The 21,073-nt window shown below is 41.0% G+C and overlaps 1 protein-coding gene across 2 annotated transcripts in view; it reads right to left on the reverse strand.

Annotated features, from left to right (window-relative positions):
- LOC125460268 (microphthalmia-associated transcription factor-like) overlaps positions 1-21,073 on the reverse strand; it is a 287,495-nt gene that overhangs the window by 199,543 nt on the left and 66,879 nt on the right. Inside the window, exon 1 of one of the 2 annotated variants that reach the window (XM_048547527.2) lies at positions 2,691-2,743. The exons of the other annotated variant lie outside the window; for it this stretch is intronic. The gene's annotated coding sequence lies outside the window, so the exon portion shown is untranslated. Of the gene's footprint in view, positions 1-2,690; positions 2,744-21,073 lie in introns of those variants that run through there. 2 annotated transcript variants of the gene reach the window in all.

The following is a 21,073-nucleotide window of genomic DNA, read 5'->3' on the forward strand; positions in this document are numbered from 1 at the left end:
CAATAGCCGTCATTTGTCAGAAGATAGTGAGTTTTAAATTTGCACGGATTGCTTTACCAAACAAAAATTTCTGGCCTTAGCTGTGTCTCTGCTGAGTATGATGCTATAAATAGGAGTAGAAGATTTTTGACAGGAAGCCAGAATTAGCAGTAATAAGGTATGGAAAATCATCAGAGAATTACAGAGGCTAAAAAAAAAGTGTAATAAAGCAGTCAACAGTAAAATTTGGTCAGCAGAATGTAGCGGTCTCTTCCATGAGTCACATTTCTCTACTGTTCCACCAGCATTCATTAGAAATGCCAGAAAAATTAAAACTAATTAAAATTTTAAAAATATTACAATAAAACTATTCCTTTTTCATTATACTATTATTGCTATTACTAATACTGCTACTAAATATCACTTTGTCTGACCGAGCAGTTTAGTCAGAACACAATTTAATAATTATGAAGGTACTTCTAAACAGAACTCAAAGAAAAATTGTTTGGTGGAGGAGAGTATAAATAAAGCATATGGTACAGTGTGTTCCAGTTACTTTACAATCTCTAAAAGTTGGATACAGCTTTCAAAATTACAGTGTCTCAAGAAAGTTATGCAATTAGAACAAGCTTCCATACAAAACCCATTTATTTCCATCAACATCTTAGAAAGGCTAAACTATTAACATTCCATGCGACACAATGATGCCAACCAAATCCACTCAGTATATGTTAGAGGCATGCAGGAATGCAAGTAGGTGTCAAGCTTGGCTCAAGACAGCATGTCTTGATTCAGAAAGGCATGGGTTTCAAGCTGCAATCCAGCAAGTTGAACACATACTCTCGGCCAGTACTTCAGTATTGAACAGAAAGAACACTTGTGCTGTCAGAACTGCAACCTTTCAGTTAAAAGTAACAGCAGCAAAATTTCTCCTACTGCCCCAAATTAACTTGCAACCAACACTGAAAGCCTATGACCTGGTCAAGTATCTTGATGAACTGTGGGAGAGGTCAACCTTTGCCTTTCCTACTTAAAATGTTACACCACTTCACAAGAAATACTGAAGAACTTTATGTCAATTAAGTATGTTGAAGTCTTGAAGGAAATACAAAATGCATTTGTTTCCTTTCTTTCCCTCTTCTTCATTGTAGAAGGTGTGTAATTTCTGCACCAAATTCATGAGTTGCAGCTTCAGCAGTACACTGTTTGGCAACCATGATTGGACAGCAGGGTGGCATGGTGGCTCAGTAGTTAGCACTGCTGCCTCACAGTATCTGTTCAATTCTAGCCTCCGGTGACTGCCTGGGCCTTTTCCACACTGTAGGGAGTCTATGATTCTGTGGTGTTAATTACTACTCCAACCTGTGCCTTCATTAGGCAGTGTAAGATCACCAACAATATTGTGCCCATCTTGGGCTCAACTGAAAAATCTCTCTCATGGTTTCTTGATTCATTCTCAGGCAAACAGTGTGTCTGGATAAGAAGAAATCAGAGATCTACAACAATGCAAGTATTAAAAACTCCAATGAAGTTAACATTATATCTTAACATTACTTTGATACACTTTATGACATTTAATCCTGCTTCCAAATTGGCTCTTTATCAAAATTAATGATCCACTAAATAACTGAGAATAACAAAGTTTCTAAAAACTTCATTTTATTTTTAAGAAAATATATTCAATATCTAGAATAGAGCTATATCTGACTTTAAATGTTCATCTGAATCTGAAGTTGAAATCTCCTCCAATTGCACATTGAACAAAATAATCTTTGATCATACAATGATGAAATTGACTAGAATGGAATGTAAGACTGTCTTTAATATTCCATCAATGTGTACTCACAACACTAAGCTCTATTCCAACACAAAAACTAGATACTTTAATTCCCTGCATTCTTATAGATATTTCAACAAGGAATGTAGTATCATTCAGTCCATATCAACTCTTCCATAAACTGTCCATATGATACAAAAGCCTTTGCTGGAAAAATAATAAGCTACAATTTACTAGTTTTGAAGTGCAACACTTACGTTTTTATCACAATTTGTAATGAGGTCTATAAAGTGAACAGCCACAAGGATAGTTACTGCAACCATGCTCCAATGTTTTTATCCACAGCAAATAAACACCTTCCCTCATCTTGGACTAGTTGAATTTTCATACCAATCATGCATTCAACACGATTAAATCCAAAATCTATGCCCAGTAAGACTAAAACTATTTGAACAAAATGCATTGAACTACATGCTTTACAAAGTAAGTTGTGATGAGTAAGAAAATTGAAACTCACTACAACAGGGATACTTTTAGAAATTCTAGTTACTTTTATACAAACCATTAAGACGCACAGGCAGCTTTCTGCAGCTGACAACATATTGTCAACTACTTTTGATACTGATCATTGAAGGTGCATGCCAAGATATTTGCATGAAGTTCTACTCACTACCTGGCTTCTTTTGAATGATCAGAATCTGCATACACCATCTCGTATCAAACCAAAGCATTTAAAATCATTGAAAATTAAATGTATCAATGTTCCTGAAGCACAACAAACAGCCGGAACATATCACTGTGCTTGTCTGGAATTATACTGTATTTAAATGTCTTCCAAAAATGGATTAGGACAAGGTCTTAAATGCATTGTAATCAAAAAATCGTTAATTTATCTGCTATGTGTTAAACAGAAAAAAAATAAAAGCATGAAAACCTAGACTTCTTATTGCAGCTGGTGGCAGTTGGTTCACTCAGTCTTCAATTCAGCTGGAGAGACAGATGACGTGGTGAGCCAAGCGTATCTGTCACTGATTCATTGCTGCCTGGAAAACAGGCTTCAGGCAGATAGGAAAACACAGCTGCTGCCTATGTACGCAGCTCTAAAAGACAGAATTTATCTGGGTAGCCCCACACTGTTTCTAGTTCTACAGTACGTGTAATATGCATTACCTTTGGCTGATTATTGATGGTGGAATCCCTTCATCAACAATGCAATCAAAAATGCCAAATGAAGGCAGTTTTACACAAGGTTGGGAATTTTAAAAAAGAAACAGTGAATGTATATCAAAGACTAATAATCAGCTGCTATTGATAAAACTGTATTTCTAGTTTCGCATAAAGAGTTTTCCAAAACACAAATGTTATTAACAAACAAGAAAAGTTAACCATAATCAACTGTTAAACAGCAAACTAAGATTTAATTCCTTTCTTTTTGGATCAGTTGACTCCAAAACTACAGATTAGCGATTAAGTAATTTGCCACAGTATTTATTCAATATCTATTCTTGTTTATTCATAATGCAAGGTATATACAGAAACAGCCTCTAGTTCCCAAGCAAACAAATAAAATTAATAACTGGAGACTGAAGTTCGATAAGTTCTTGCTTCAACGGAAACAAAACAATGTTTAAAAGGTGGAGTGAAAAAGAGACAATTGTTCACCAGAGTTAAGTTGCATAACAACAAATACAGTGGAACTAATGCAAAAAAGTCATGAAAGTCTTTGTTCTGTGTTTAGAAATGGCAAATTTTAGGATGACTAAGCTAATTCTTTACATTAAGCAAATTTCTTTCATTCCAGAAAAAAAAGTCATTAATAAGCTAAAGCACTAAAGATTACTACAGCTCAAAGATAGTCACCACAAATAATTTAAATGACACTATAGTGCCTTATAAATTCAAATGAGCTCCTTTCACATATGAACCTGTGCTGAGATAGTGGGAACTGCAGATGCTGGAGAATCCAAGATAATAAAAATGTGAGGCTGGATGAACACAGCAGGCCAAGCAGCATCTCAGGAGCACAAAAGCTGATGTTTCGGGCCTAGGCCCTTCATCAGAGAGGGGGATGGGGTGAAGGTGAGGAGGCCTCCCTAGCTCCCCACCTATACTCTCTCCACCTATCTTCTTTTCTCTCCATCTTCGGTCCGCCTCCCCCTCTCTCCCTATTTATTCCAGAACCCTCACCCCATCCCCCTCTCTGATGAAGGGTCTAGCCCCGAAGCGTCAGCTTTTGTGCTCCTGAGATGCTGCTTGGCCTGCTGTGTTCATCCAGCCTCACATTTTTATTATCTTGAACCTGTGCTGAACCCAGTATAGCTTCTGTAATGCAAATTAATGAACCATCGAATTAAACATTTCACCAGCTCTGGATGAAGACACAACGAATATAAGTGTGGCTTGAAGATAATACATCCAGTGATCTGCAACTGCAAACATATTAACATACAAGTCAGAAGCAGGAAAATGCCTTTTATCCCCTCAAGCTTGTCATGTTATTTAATAAAATCACAGTTGATCTGATTGTAATCTGAAATCCACATGCTTACCTATCCATAGTAACAGTTTAAGGTTAACTTAAACAAGTTTATGATAAGTATAACACCTCAAATGTTACTCTGATGTAAATAGCATTCCAGTGCAGGACTGTTGCCATGTAACACTAAATCTGTTTCATTTAACATAGAGGCCTCCAGATCTGAAAACTATAAACAAAAACAGAAGATTTTGGAAGCAATTTGTTGAAGGGGTAATAGAGATAATAGGAACTGCAGATGCTGGAGAATCCGAGATAACAAGGTGTAGAGCTGGATGAACACAGCAGGCCAAGCAGCATCGTCAGAGCAGGAAAGCTGACGTTTTGGGCCTAGACCCTTCACCCAGGCCCGAAACGTCAGCCTTCCTGCTCCAAAGATGCTGCTTGGCCTGCTGCGTTCATCCAGCTCTACACCTTGTTATCTAAGTTGAAGGAGCAAGTAGCTCATAGACGAATGGGTACTTCATGTTTAAACCCGCAGTACACTATGTTACAAAACAAAACTGCTGGATTTAGTCTGCAACTAACAGAGTAACATTTCCTTTTTAAATTGACAAATTTAATGTGGAAGGAAAATTCTGCCTTCTGATTGGAGTCCCATAATGCAGCAGCACATGTTGAAAACGGGGCGAGAACATCATTCTGCAGCCCACTCTCCTATTGAGCAATTTTCCACATCAAGAAAACAGTACTCCAAAATAACCAATTTTTAAAAATATTTCAATCATTATTGTGGTTGGATTTAACAATTAAAGTGTATTCATTTCTAATTTTAGGCTAAGCTTGCAAACAAACTTAAGAATGGTCCCTGAAAGCTACAAAGAGGTGTCAGCCTACATTATGCATTCAGACTCATAGTTGAATCTAAAACCTGCTGACTTAAAGACCAGGGTGTTAATACCTGAGCCTTATCTTTTTATTTGGCAAAAGTAAAATGTATGCTAATATTGTATAAATAATAGTTTATTAGTACAGAACTTCCAGTCTACCAATCTTTGAACAGTCTACAGTCTAGCATCACACCAGCACTGAAATTCATCAACCACATTACTCAGGCAGAACATCTTATTGGCTTGATGGCAACGTTTTGTTAGTGGCAAGTACCACTCTGGTTGCCACTGCATAGTAGCAGTTTGAAACAGTTGGAATACTGGAGGTTACACAGGATCCTGTTCAATAATAATACATGTGTACACTGTACCTGTATCAATGCAGCAAAACAGGATACAGCTGTACTTTTGTCCATTTATGAGAGTGATGTCTTAACAAAGCCTGGCTATTAACAGCCAGTGATCATTAACTGATGCATACTCCACGACAACACCCCTACCAATCAGAATCCAATTGCCAAACAATCACCATTCTTTTCTCATACAGCAGAAATCATTTTCTCTTTATTTTCATATTTTGCATGAATTGCCCTGATGGGTACAAGATGAAAAACTTTCACAAACTGTGTTTTTCAGCAACCTATTATTATACAGGTATTAACAATCTCTTCCCTCAAAGCTCTGACTGGTAATTGTACAGGAATAAAGCTGTCAACATCCTTGATGTACAGAATACTGTTACAAAGGTAATGCATAAAAGTTATGACAAGATAAAAATCTAGTTACTTTGTGGGCACAACCATCAGTCCACTCACAATATGTTTCTTCAACTCAATGCCAAACTTTGGAGCATGCCAAAGTCGGAACATATTGTATGTAGAAACAAATGCATAACTCAGATCCGTCCAAGGTGTATCTTAGGCTTCCCCATTTGCTGTCAGAGCACTCAGTCATTTTGCACCTCCTCCAATCCCTACCTTGCTTATTTGAGCTTTGAGCTTCTCCCCCTCAACCAGACCTTAACGGCCCTGCTGTCTTGCCTTGCTGTTTCAAACCTACAATACCAGCAGTGATAAGTAAAAGGGGTGGACTTGCTACTGTATGGCACCTTGCCACATTAGTCTCACTTCTGCACCAAATGCTAGTTGCATACCCAGCAACATACTGCAGGAGCATTAATCACTTGGCTAGGTCTCAAAGTCTAAAGGGAGTAGACCCCAGTCAGGCCAAGGGATACCTTTCAATCAGTTATCCCTGAGACAAAAGGATCTCATCCAGCATCAGTTCAGGGCCTTGGATATAATCAGTCAGTTGCTCAGGCATTCGGAGTCAGGAGTCTGTATTACTGCAGACAGGGGCAGATGCAATGCAGATCATTTTTCGAAAAGGAAGAGCGCATAATAAGTCTGCTGAAGATCTGTTTGCAATGCGTGGATTGGTCTGGGCGACCCCACAGTACACCCAGACAGCGTGTGCTGCATTATCCTACTATGTTATGCTCTGCACAACTGAAGCAGCCAAAGAGAGAATGTGAACATACTCTGACGAGATGGGACAGCAGTAGCCATCTTCTGAAGAGGAAGGTGAAGACTTGACAAGGGGAAACATCTCATTCATCACAATAGAGCACAGCAGTACAGGTGCAAGGAGCCAGAGAGGACTAAATTGACACCCAGTTCCATTACAAGAGAGCTGAGTGTAGTTATCACTCATTGTCTTTCAAGCAGCAATAAATTTCTGTTCAACTGTTGATGCCCATTCCCAGAAGAAAATGATATTTTTTTCTCCCTTTATTTTTCCTTTGCTGGATAAAAGTAAAGGTTTATAACTGTTTGAATGCTTTCCAGTACACAAAGGGCCCACAGTGAATAACGTATCAGTGGACTTTGGAAAGAGAATAGCATGCCCTGGGACAGGGTTCTAAGGTGGACTAACACAAGGAATAGGCAACCTATGTTACTTTGACCCTAAAAAGGCAATACATTTATGAATACACACATGTATTTACAATGAACTGCAATCTACTTGGTCTGAGAAATGTTTTATTTTGGTTTTATTGCCACTACATACACGGTAAAGGGCAATATGGCTGACAGCTCTAGACTGAGTACACAGCAAGTTTTAAAACAGCACCAGTGCTGTCAATCATACAAATGTAGAAAACAGAAGCAGGAGTAGGCCATTCAGTCCTCTGCCATTCGACATGACCACGGCTGATCATGCAACTCTGTACCTTGTCCTGTTCCCAGTTTCTCCCCAAAACTTATGATCCCATCACACTTAAGAACAATATCGAATCCATTCTTGAGAACATTCGATATTTCGGACTCAACTACATTCTGTGGTGCAGAATATCACAGGAGGTCCCAGTAGTGGTAAGCACTTCTGCCTCTTTGAGAGGTAAGATAGAATGAGTAAAGTGCACCAATGAATTCAATGTAAAGGTTCAATTAAACTGTTACCATCCTGGTGATCATGTAATCATTGTTAATTGTCCAAAAAAATCCACCTGGTTCACCAATACTCTTCAGAGAAGGAAGTCAGCCATTCTTACTTGATCTGGCCTAAAGGTGCCAACATCTCACAAGCGAATAAAATAAGGCATGGTGTACAAGTAATGGGGAGAACTTCTAAGAGCCATGTGAAAAATATCACAAGGGCTCACGGAGGGAAACCCTCTGTAAAACTCAAAAAAATTGACACTTAGTTAATTTCAGGTAACAATTCAACCCTACGATCTTCCTCTATTAAATCTGAATAACTGATCAACAATATCACATGAACAATGAGTATTTAGACAGAACATCAGAAAACTGCTGTCATCCACTTAACCAGAACTCCAATGTGAGTCCACTCCACAAGGAGGACAAAATAAATCAGAGCACAAAATGAATTATAACACATTCAGGATTTTTTTTTAGTAGTGTCTGATAAATCATTGCTTGTTAAAAACAGAACACATTGCTCATTTTGGACAAAACTTGCAAAGACACATAACATGGTCATAGTTCTGAGCTACACCATTGGAAATCTGCCAGATTAGGCTACAGTGATGGGCATAAAGTCAAGTACGTTAGCCTGCAGTGGTTAGAAATGGGCAACCACACTGTTTCGGTTAATTAGATTATGGGAATCTAATCATGAAGTTAGGCGTTGCTTTTTGAACAAATTGAAAAGCATCTGAAGGCAGTAAAATGTGCAGAGACCCTTTTTCCAAAAACTGCTCCAGAAGGGTTTCTCAATGTTCAGTGTACTCCAGGAACTGAAATGTGAAACATTCTGCTCCTGTGATGGCCAATGTTATGTTGGTCATTAATGGCAAAAATATGTAAATTTTTTAACTATACATTCAAAACAATTACATCATCATAAAGGAAGTGAGGCAGCTGATTCAACATGTAAGCAACATTTACTAGAGAGTAGGGCAAATTGAAGAATAAACTAATAAGTCTTGTGAAGAAAAATATATATTGTTAACTGCTTAACTTCATGATACCACTTGTCCGTTAATTACATCACCTCTTGACTGAATGATTCAAAATAAACTAAGTGAAAACCAGAAGTATCAGCTCATATTTACCAAATCTAATTGCTGGAAATTGACCTAATTTCTCCTCCTACTTCCCAGCTGTAATCCTCAACAGCTTATATTAGCTTGGCTAGAATGAAATAAACCAAGCAGATTTATAGATAATAAAATGTGAGGCTGGATGAACACAGCAGGCCCAGCAGCATCTCAGGGGCACAAAAGCTTTGGATTACCACCTTCTCTTGTTTGAACATTAATTGATGCTGCTCAAAACTACATGGGGAAATTTCAATTTATTCAGTCCAGGAATAGCAATAGAGTTCTTATGAATGTCATAGGACTTTTTTTTGCTATCTCCAAAGGATTTCCACCTAACCCCAAGGCCTGCTGTCCAGCAATCGGGCTAGTTATTGTTTGTTTACTGGCCATTTTTGTGTTCTACTTGGTCAGTTTCTGAAAGCAGAATTATGAAAACTCAACGGTTAATTTACAAGGTACTGTGCCGTTAATTTTGACATTTAACCCACGGCATCCAACTGACAAAAGGTTTGGTTAACATTGTCATGGGGGTCTGGGGCAGGGTAGGGGGGATAATGGTGAATGTGAAAAGGAGCCCTTTTAGCTCCCTTCACAGCCTTACTATCCCACCAACAGGCCATGCATTTTGCATCTGAATTGAAGAAACCCGGAACAGAATTCCAACTGTTTTCACATATTTGTCTGAGAATACTGCAACAAGGCATGTGTATTCTCAGACAAATATGTGAAAACAGTTGGAATTCTGTTCCGGGTTTCTTCAATTCAGATGCAAAATGTATGGCCTGTTGGTGGGATAGTAAGGCTGTGAAGGGAGCTGAAAGGGCTCCTTTTCACATTCACCATTATCCCCCCTACCCTGCCCCAGACCCCCATGACAATGTTAACCAAACCTTTTGTCAGTTGGATGCCGTGGGTTAAATGTCAAAATTAACGGCACAGTACCTTGTAAATTAACCGTTGAGTTTTCATAATTCTGCTTTCAGAAACTGACCAAGTAGAACACAAAAATGGCCAGTAAACAAACAATAACTAGCCCGATTGCTGGACAGCAGGCCTTGGGGTTAGGTGGAAATCCATTGAAGATAGCAAAAAAATAAGTCCTATGACATTCATAAGAACTCTATCGCTATTCCTGGACTGAATAAATTGAAATTTCCCCATGTACGTTTTGAGCAGCATCAATTAATGTTCAAATAAAAGAAGATGGTAATCCTTCAGTTGTTCCAGAAATAAATTCTCCAGCTGCCACTAACTAGCCTTAGTGAAAGCGGTTTCATCACATCCCATTGACCCATATCCTCCACCCCATCTGTGAATAAACTTGTCCACTTCTCCTCGAATCCCCTCCTTAGCTGGGCTTTCTTTTGTCTAAAGACTGGCACCATGCACTGAGCAACCCAACTATCAACTGCAGCACACTATTCTGGTGTAAATGAAAGCCCTTGCAATGGATCTGCTCTTTATACTGGGCTGACAGTCAGTGCATCAACTCATCAATTGCTGAAACAGTACTGAGGTAGAATGGGAATTCCCTCAGCTCCATGGAATAGCTCTTGGGCTGTGGCACATTTTGCCAAGATTACATCGCAACTAGAATGGGAGAATTGCTTGGAAAGGCATATAGCCAAAGATTCCAACTGGAATACTTGTTTCAGCAGCATGGAAATAGTTTCCAATAATACTGATTATTGAATTTGTGGATTGTGTGTGGAATTGTGTTTTTCTAAATGTCACAACTCAGCATTAAAACCTGCATTTAAACAATGTGTTGCTACAGGAAAACGTCTGTCTTAATTATAAAATCGTTCAACTGCTTTTGCACACCATGTGTATTACTTTGATTCATGTCAGCCCAGAGTAAGAAGCTAAAAGCACAAAGCCTACACACGCTTGATGAAAACATGTCCCATTTTCAATTGCAAAACTTCACTGCTTTTCCTCCTCAGAACACAAAAACAATCATCCTGAGGGGGAGACTTTCCAACTGTTTCATTGGATTTCAGGAATAAAGCGAATATAAAATTTGTAAGATAATAAAATGTGAGGCTGGATGAACACAGCAGGCCATAAAATTTGGAAAATGGTTTGCGAGATGCCTGACAATCCCCCACTTGTCTGACAAAATGCCAGGAATTTCAAAGGATGCAGGAAATATCTGTCACTTCAAGGTGGTCACATGTATCTGAGAACAAAATTTAATAATGATCATGCTTACAATTTTGCTTTTTTACTGTGAGTTGCCAATCCTACAAAATATCCATATAAACTGGCATCAAATAATCAAGTTTAAAAATCCAATAAAGCCACCTTTTTTCTCAAGTCCAAGTGAGTTGCAAATGTTAGTTAACTATATTAAAAGTATTAATTCCATACTCAAACCCCACTGGGCATCTCTTCTGAAAAAATGTCAAGCACTTACGTTAAAATCTAACCGAAGGATGAATAAACCTCAAAATGTTGCGTAATTCAAATGCATCATCAGAAGATCACGAATCAGTTCCAAAAAACACCCCCAGCGGATAACAAGTAAAGCTGATTCTCAAATGCACTCAAAAAGCAGATATCAACCAGGAAAGCAGCAGTTGGAGTGCAACTGACCTTAGATAGGCAAAATAATAAATAGAAGCTGACTTGTAATTTTAAAGAAATCTGATCAAAGATCTGAGATCTTAACTCCACTCTGATCTCCACAAATCTTACCTAGACTGCTGAATCCTTCCAACATTTACTGTTTTGAGTTCAGACTTTCAGCATTTGCAGTTTTTCTCGTTATCATAAAATTCAATGAGTTCACAAATACCTTTTGGAGAGGCGAACATGTCATCCCTCTCTGATCTAAGATAACAAAGTGTGGAGCTGGATGAACACAGCAGGCCAAGCAGCATCTCAGGAGCACAAAAGCTGACGTTTCGGGCCTAGACCCTTCATCAGAGAAGGGGATGGGGAGAGGGAACTGGAATAAATAGGGAGAGAGGGGGAGGCGAACCAAAGATGGAGAGAAAAGAAAATAGGTAGAGAGGAGAGCATAGGTGAGGAGGTAGGGAGGGGATAGGTCAGTCCAGGGAAAATGGACAGGTCAAGGAGGCAGGATGAGGTGGTAGGTAGGAAATGGAGGTGCGGCTTGAGGTGGGAGGAAGGGATGGGTGAGAGGAAGAACAGGTTAGGGAAGCGGAGACAGGCTAGGCTGGTTTTGGGATGCAGTGGGGGGAGGGGACAAGCTGGGCTGGTTTTGTGATGCAGTGGGAGGAGGGGAAGAACTGGGCTGGTTTTGGGATGCAGTGGTGGAAGGGGAGATTTTGAAGCTTGTGAAGTCCACATTGATACCATTGGGCTGCAGGGTTCCCAAGCAGAATATGAGTTGCTGTTCCTGCAACCTTCAGGTGGCATCATTGTGGCACGTGTCGTCTGAGGAATGGGAGGAGGAGTTAAAATGGTTCACGACTGGGAGGTGCAGTTGTTTGTTACGAACCGAGCAGAGGTGTTCTGCAAAGCGGTCCCCAAGCATCCGCTTGGTTTCCCCAGTGTAGAGGTAACCACACCGGGTACAATGGATACAATATACCACATTGGCAGATGTGCAGGTGAACATCTGCTTGACATGGAAGGTCAACTTGGGGCCTGGGATGGGGGTGATGGAGGTGGTGTGGGGGCAAGTGTAGCACTTCCTGCGGTTGCAGGGGAAGGTGCCGGGTGTGGTGGGGTTGGAGGGCAGCGTGGAGCAGACAAGGGAGTCGCGGAAAGACTGGTCTCTCCGGAAGGCAGACAAGGGTGGGGATGGAAAAATAGCTTGGGTGGTGGGGTCGGATTGTAGATGGCGGAAGTGTCGGAGAATGGTGCGTTGTATCCAGAGGTTGGTGGGGTGTATGTGAGGACGAGGGGGATCCTCTGGGGGTGGTTCAGGCGGGGGCGGGGTGTGAGGGATGTGTTGCGGGAAATGCAGGAGACGTGGTCAAGGGCGTTCTCGACCACTGCGGGGGAAAAGTTGCGGTCCTTGAAGAACGTGGACATCTGTGACATACAGGAGTGGAATGCCTCATCGTGGGAGCGGATGCGGCGGAGGCGGAGGAATTGGGAATAGGGGATGGAATTTTTGCAGGAGGGTGGTGGGAGGAGGTGTATTCTAGGTAGCTGTGGGAGTCGGTGGGCTTGAAATGAATATCAGTTTCTAGCTGGTTACTTGAGATGGAGACTGAGAGGTCCAGGAAGGTGAGGGATGTGCTGGAGATGGCCCAGGTGAACTTGAGGTTGGGGTGGAAGGTGTTGGTGAAGTGGATGAACTGTTCGAGCTCCTCTGGGGAGCAAGAGGCGGCACCAATACAGTCATCAATGTACCGGAGGAAGAGGTGGGGTTTGGGGCCTGTGTAGGTGCAGAAGAGGGACTGTTCCACGTAACCTACAAAGAGGCAGGCATAGCTGGGGCCCATGCAGGTACCCATGGCCACCCGCTTTGTCTGTAGGAAGTGGGAGGAATTGAAAGAGAAGTTGTTGAGGGTGAGGACGAGTTCGGCTAGGCGGATGAGAGTGTCGGTGGAGGGGGATTGGTCGGGCCTGCGGGACAGGAAGAAGCGGAGGGCCTTGAGGCCATCTGCATGAGGAATACAGGTGTGTAGGGACTAGACGTCCATGGTGAATATGAGGTGTTGGGGGCCAGGGAATTGGAAGTCCTGGAGGAGGTGGAGGGTGTGGGTGGTGTCACTGACGTAGGCAGGGAGTTCCTGGGCCAAAGGGGAGAAAATGGAGTCCAGATAGGTGGAGATGAGTTCGATGAGGCAGGAACAGGCTGAGACAATGTGTCGACCAGGGCAGGCAGGTTTGTGGATTTTGGGAAGGAGATAGAAATGGGCCGTGCCGGGTTGGGGAACAATGAGATTGGAGGCTGTGGGTGGGAGGTCCCCTGAGGTGATGAGGTCCTGGATGGTGTTGGAGATGATGGTTTGTTGCTCGGGGGTGGGGTCATGATCAAGGGGGCGGTAGGAGGTGGTGTCGGAGAGTTGGCATTTGGCCTCGGTGATGTAGAGGTCAGTGCGCCATACTACCACTGCGCCTCCCTTGCTGGTTTGATGGTGAGGTTGGGGTTGGAGCGGAGGAAACAGAGGGCTGCCCATTCTGTGGGGGAGAGGTTGGAGTGGGTGAGAGGGGTGGAGAGATTGAGACGGTCTCGACGGCAGCTGGAGGTGACGAGGTCAAGGGAGCGTGGGAGGCCTGGGGGCGGTGCCCAGTTCTTCCCATCCCCCACTGCATCACAAAACCAACCCAGCTTGTCCCCTCCCCCCATTGCATCCCAAAACCAGCCCAGAATGTCTCTGCTTCCCTAACCTGTTCTTCCTCTCACCCATCCCTTCCTCCCACCTCAAGCCACACCTCCATTTCCTACCTACCACCTCATCCCGCCTCCTTGAACTGTCCGTCTTCGCTGGACTGACCTATCTCCTCTCTACCTCCTCACCTATACTCTCCTCTCTACCTATCTTCTTTTCTCTCCATCTTCAGTCCGCCTCCCCCCCTCCCTATTTATTCCAGTTCCCTCTCCCCATCCCCCTCTCTGATGAAGAGTCTAGGCCGGAAACGTCAGCTTTTGTGCTCCTGAGATGCTGCTTGGCCTGCTGTGTTCATCCAGCTCCACACTTTGTTATCTTGGATTTTCCAGCATCTGCAGTTCCCATTCTCACACATCCCTCTCTGATCTGTTGGGTGCACACGTTTTGTTAACCTCGCAGTTGTACAGCTACTCCAAAAACAAAATAGTTAATACCAATAATCTCTCAAAATTCTCTTCTTGCCCTCTTATTTCGATGCATAATGCCTTGATTATTTTTACGTCTGCAGGCACACACATGCACTGCAAATTAAAGGCAGTAGTGCGTCCGTAGCTTGCACTATACCTCCTTAAAATGCACAATTGCTTTGCATACAGTTCTGAGACAGCAATGATTAATTATCACATTGTCAAAGCAACTCGAGTGGGGCCACAAATACGCCTTTGTCAACATTACCCACATCCTGAATAAGTAAAGAAATTTTGACTTCTAGGGTTTGACATCGTTTGAGCGGTTAATCCAGTCCAACAGAAATAACATATGACAAGATGTATCACTATTATCAAGAGAGTATGCTGGGAGTAGGAGTGATGGCAGGGGTGATCGAGTGGGGAAAAAGCAATGTTTCTTGGAGAACACAACCGAGTTCACACTTTGGCATTCCTTTGGTGTCTTGTACACAAAAAAGTTAGAGTTCACAAATCACTAGAATATTCCAGACAGAACCAGATAATGCTGGAAAACACTCCGGTCAAGCAGCATTTATGGACAGAAACAGTTAATGCTCAAATCAATGGCCCTTCATTAGAGCTGATGCTGCTTGGCCTCGTGAATAACATTGTGTGTTATTCGATGTAAATGATCACTACAGTGTATTTATTATAATTTTATACAATTAAAAACTGTACATTTAAATTGAGGGCAGCAGGAAAGCACAACCATGTTACCTTAGCCTGTAGACTCCAAGTCTCATGTATTTTTATTGGCTTATTTCCGTGAATTTATCAGGAAAGTCAAATTATGTTCAACTGTACTTGCAGAACTAAATGCAAACAGCCTCCTCCAGAAAGAAATGCCTAGGAGCCGATGGACATAGGTTTGTTCTGAAAATTTAAAATAACAATAGATCTACTGTTTACACAGATGGATCTTTTGTCTTCGTTGAGATTGTTCTTGAAAGCACCCCTTATAGTCAGTTGCACAACATGAAAATGTTTACATTTTTTCCCACCGGCATCAACAAAAGCAGTTAACAAATTGTACAAGTTTGTAATAATACAATGCACTGTGAACCAATTTTATTAGCTTGGTCATAACTGTTGGTTCAGCAGGTACTTTGTATGGATACGTTAGGTGAATGATATACTGTACATATAGATTTTACGTTAACAAGAGAGATGTTTGCTCATGTTATAATGCAAGTTCAATCTCTCTAATATAATTATTGAAATGGTTCACCCATTGTCGGCACATTCTACAAATGGTTTTTTTTTGGTGGCAGTGCAGAATGTATCTGGCCGAATGCTACTATCTAGCAGGGACAGGTCATTGGCTTTAAATGGAGTTTTACAAATAGCAACTAAATTGATTTGAGGCTTTAGATATAATTGAAGTCTGACAAAACAATCAAATCCACATCGTCTTGAAGCTGTGCCACCATTTCCAAAATCCAAGCACAGCTCAACCGATGGCAGAAGAATTTAATCTATCCAGAAGCCTCGAGAACGAGGGGATGAGTGAGAAAATTATGCAAAATTAGAAAACTCAATGTTGAGTCCTCCAGACTGTCAGGTGTCCAAGTGGAAGATAAGGTGTTGCTCCTCAAATTTGTGTTCTGAATCTCTGCGACACTGGAGGAGGCTGAGGATGGACATATCAGAGAGGGAGGGAGTGGTGGGGTGGGGGGTGGGAGTTGAAATGGGTGGTGACCAGGGAGTTAGGCTGGTCGTTATGGGTCAGGCAAAGATGCTCAGCCAAACTGCCACCTAGTTTACATTCGGTCTCATCGATGTAGAAAAGACCACATCGGGAGCACCAGATGCAGTAGGAGATTTTGATGATCTCTTCATCAAATACACATTTTTCACTTTTGCTGCGTGGAAACGTGATAACTGAATTCAAGTTTAAGAAGAAAGTGCTTTAGTCCTGATATATTACGCTCTTGTGAAGCCAGGGCTAATTTGTAGGAGATGCACATTTTAACCCCCATCAACAATGTCAGTTCCACGTTTATTTGTGCATACAGCAGAAAGTAATAATTTCTATAAGCTCCAAAATGAGTAGGGGAAGGAAGTTCACTTCGAGTTCAAGAAAGTTTAACCAACAGTTATGCAGAATGGTTAGACTTCCTCTTTCGTGTACTCTTTTACAACTTCATGCAACACTTGTTGTGAAAAACACGTTTATTGAATATTGCAATAATTATATGAAGTTAGGTACTGTATATAAATTTCACTGACACAAAATTGCTTAAAAAGAGAGACCTAAGAAACTAACTGCAATAAGACCTTTATCCTGGCAAGAAATTTGAAGCTTTCTGTTACTTCTATCTTGAGCAACCGCACACAGATGTGAAATTATGTATTTTCCCTAAAAGTTGTCATACAATAGCTCTAGAAAGGAATCCACTTGCTCTGATGAAAAATAGGAGGAACATGTCTGAGTTACAGTCAAAGTTAATTCCAGGAACTCGGGCCTAAAGTGCAGGATGGAGGAGGCGTCTTTTGGATGAAACTTTAGTGAAACATCATTCTGAAGGTCTGTCTTCCCTCCTATGAGGAACTAAAAGATTTCATAAAACTACTCAAGGATCAAGGGCAGTCTCCCTCATGTCGGGACATTATTCACCTCTCAATCTGCGCTGTAACAGAACATTTTGCTATTACAATATTGTGGTTCATGGGAAATGGGTATGTAAGAATCAAATTCTGCAGCCAACTGCTGCATTATCATTTACAACTCATTTCCTAGCATATATGGATAGATCCTTCAAATGGGCATCATCTGTAACCGGAATACTGGAAAATAAATCACAAAATCAAATTCACATTTAAATCACGTTCTTGCCCGTTTGAGGGTGGTTCCATCTGCTCCATTTTCTGCCCAAATGAAAGCAAAAACATGCAATAACCCTGTATGATGGACATAATCATCGACAAAGTGACGGAAAGATCATTGACAGTACTATCATCAAGTGGTATTAACTCAACTTTTAACATAACTGCATTTTTCTACTCCTGGTCTTGACAGCTTTGTCACTCCTTTTGATTAATCACAGAGATGAGTTTTGATTTTCTGAACTTCATATAACACTTTTCAAGGTTCTAACCAAACACTTCTGATTTGGAACCTCTACAGTAAAACCTTAACTCTAAAGTAACCTATGTTCTAACAGTTCATACATCTAATTTCCACCAGGACCTCTGCAAACTGAAAAACAAAAGCTTTCCAAAGCTTTATGGGTTTCTTTACAAAGCAAAAAAAAAACTCTTATCCTTCTAAACAGAAAACAAGCTCATACTCCTCAATGTTTATTCTGTCTGCTCACAAAACTCTCCCAATATGAACTAGTCTTCATTCTTAATCCAAGGACAGCTTCTTTTATGTCGGTATTTCTTTAAAAAATGGCTCTAGAAATACTGGCAAATTAAGCATTAAACCCCATTTACCTGCAGACCAAAATCCACATGCCACTGGTTAAAACTCCAAACTATCTATTACAAATCACACATCTGACATCAAAATTGCAAAATAAACTGAATGGTATTATCTCATGACAGCACAAGGCCATAGTAACTATATGACATTTAGATGCTCCTGGTGATCAACACTACATAGAACTTGACAATGGTTTGAAAGCAGGAGAGCTTTCTATTCATTCAGCATTTGAGCTGTGTGATGCAAAGGACCTGAAGATTAAAGAGCAAAGAAACTGTAGTTGTATAATCATCCATCTCCTCGACCTAAACACGTTACATACCCATAAAACATTTTCCAATTGTCTTTTATTGAACAAAGACTGAAAAATTTAGACATGCTCACTTTCACATTTCTGCTTGGAAATCACAATGGTGTAATCACAGAAAAAGCTCGGCTAAAGCCACAGACTTAACCTTGATTTATTGTGAAATATTGGGTGGTCAGAAGTGTTTAGTCAACAAATATCTTATTGCAATTTTCAGCCACAGTGGCATGCAAGTCATGCAATAAAAGATCGAGAGATAACAAGTAAATGAGATGAATTGTTCTTTCTTTTTCCCTACAGTGCTTCCTGCTGCTTGGAAAGACCAAAAATATTGGATAACATCAAGACGTAAGTATTTTACCGAAAAAGCACAGGCTTTTGGAGGAATGTAACCCTTTGAGTACCAAAACAAAACAACATATTACTGACCAACCACCTACAAAGACTATACAACATGAAATTTCTGTCCCAATGAAAGCATCACATTTCTTCAAATGGATTTTCTTCCCATGTACATTCAGTTCTTCCAGCATTTTCCAGCATTCCATCTTTAATTCTGCTCAGAACGCAGATGTTCAGTGACACTGTTTAGAAGCAAGAAGCTAACTTTGACATGTGCAGCCCCAACACCAACACTCTTCCTTAAACAGCAACACTAAAGCTTTTCCTGTAGCTTTGAGTTGACAATACAACAACATCAAGCTCTAGGTCAGCCAAACTCAAGGTCATCCAAACTCACATGCGACTCATCAACAAACCAAAAAAAAACATATTTCATCTTACACCAGCATCTCTGAATGTTTTCCCAATTCATCAGCTCCAAAATCTACATTCTCCAGCTAAATCCTAGTGGTGTAGAGCCCAAGTCCTGTTCAAACTTTACTTGATCTTCCTACCTCATAGCTACTTTGTCTCTAAGATCATATTGTCATCTCTACTGTACCACCTACTTATGTTCCTTCCTCTTCCACAACTCCTAGAAATTCTTAATCCACACCAGTAACACCTCACAACCTGAATTTTTGAATGATCTTATCATTAACTTCTCCTGCTTCACCTTCACAAACCTCCATGAATCTAACACTTGTGGCCCACCTTTAATCCCAACAAAAAAAAATAGGCTTGCCCCTCTAGCTTGTGACTTAGGGTTCAAATTCAAAAAATTCCTGAGACTCATCTTAATTTGCTCATTCCCAAGGTTGGTCATTCCTCTCTAAATCTATAGCCCTCTTCATGTTCTCCATTTTCAATAACTTATTTTCACTTGGAGATTTCCATCAGAGGCTGATCAGTCACGTTGGCTGCAAATCTTCACTCGCACTGAGTTTCAAACTGCCAGGCGGATCTATAGTCAGAAAACCTAAACCCGTAGGTTTCACTGAAACCAAGGGGAACAGCTGGAGGAGTCATGGGCAAAGTGTGCAGGTGCAGGGTTTCCAGACGGTAAGCCTTTGGTTAGTGATGATTGGCCAGGGGAAAGCGAAACACTTCTGCTCCTCCAGGCAGACAAGCAATGCTGGGAGTTGTTGTAATAGGTAGTTCTCAGATGGAGACCCTTTTCACAATCTTCATTTTGATCAATTTTCCAAGACCCAGAAAAAACGTTAGGTGAAAATAGCACACAGCTTCTTTTAAAGCTTTCACTCAAACACGCCCACCTATTATGGAACTTATATTTACTCCCCATATCTCTCATCACTTCACTTTGCAACTTCCCTTCTTGTTTTCAAAAATTCTCAAAAAATCCCTCCTTTTGACCATATCTTTGGAAAGCCATGAAATTGTCTCCTCCAACGTTCAGCTGATTAAACTGACACAACAGAGTTATATTTAAATTCAGGATTTTGTTGTGATAAATGTTACCATAGAAATAAGTAGAAATTATATTACAAATTGTAACAGCTGACAATACATTAAGTGAATATAAATGGTGGCAATAGATTGCAATTCACAAGGTTACAACTTGCTGTTAAAACAGGCTTTTACAAAGAAGGTTTAATAATGTTACAAGTTTAACACTTGATCATTAGAGACCGCAATGCACGTACCAAGCTGCAACAAATTCCTGATAATAAAGTGTGAAGCTGGATGAACACAGCAGGCCAAGCAGCATCTCAGGAGCACAAAAGCTGACGTTTCGGGCCTAGACCCTTCATCAGAGAGGGGGATGGGGAGAGGGTTCTGGAATAAATAGGGAGAGAGGGGGAGGCGGACCGAAGATGGAAAGAAAAGAAGATAGGTGGAGAGGAGAGTATAGGTGGGGAGGTAGGGAGGGGATAGGTCAGTCCAGGGAAGACAGACAGGTCAAGGAGGTGGGATGAGGTTAGTAGGTACCATCCCATCTCCTTGACCTGTCCGTCTTCCCTGGACTGACCTATCCCCTCCCTACCTCCCCACCTATACTCTCCTCGCCACCTATCTTCTTTTCTCTCCATTAGGCCCGAAACGTCAGCTTTTGTGCTCCTGAGATGCTGCTTGGCCTGCTGTGTTCATCCAGCTTCACACTTTGTTATCTTGGATTCTCCAGCATCTGCAGTTCCCATTATCTCTGACGCAACAAATTCCTGTTCGGGATATTTTTTAAAAGGTAATTCACAGGGCTTTGTATTCGGAGCAGACAGCAGAAAGTATCAGAAAAGGAGTGATTATGGAGGTGTGGTTTCCTGAAGCTCTGGAACATAAACAACATGGAATAAAAACTGCAGCACTGTTAAAATGAAGGCACAAGATCTCTGTAATAAATTTCCATGACCGATCTGCATCCTAAGCAAACTGTGCGCAATTTCCTTTTTTTGTTGTTGGCTATCCAAAACAGCAAACTTTTTTCTTTGTTATGCACAGCCCTGCATGCACGTTGTCCTCCAAAGTATTGCTTTAGCATG

The sequence above is a fragment of the Stegostoma tigrinum genome, chromosome 11 (genome assembly GCF_030684315.1).
Source record: "Stegostoma tigrinum isolate sSteTig4 chromosome 11, sSteTig4.hap1, whole genome shotgun sequence".
Classification (NCBI taxonomy): domain Eukaryota; kingdom Metazoa; phylum Chordata; class Chondrichthyes; order Orectolobiformes; family Stegostomatidae; genus Stegostoma; species Stegostoma tigrinum.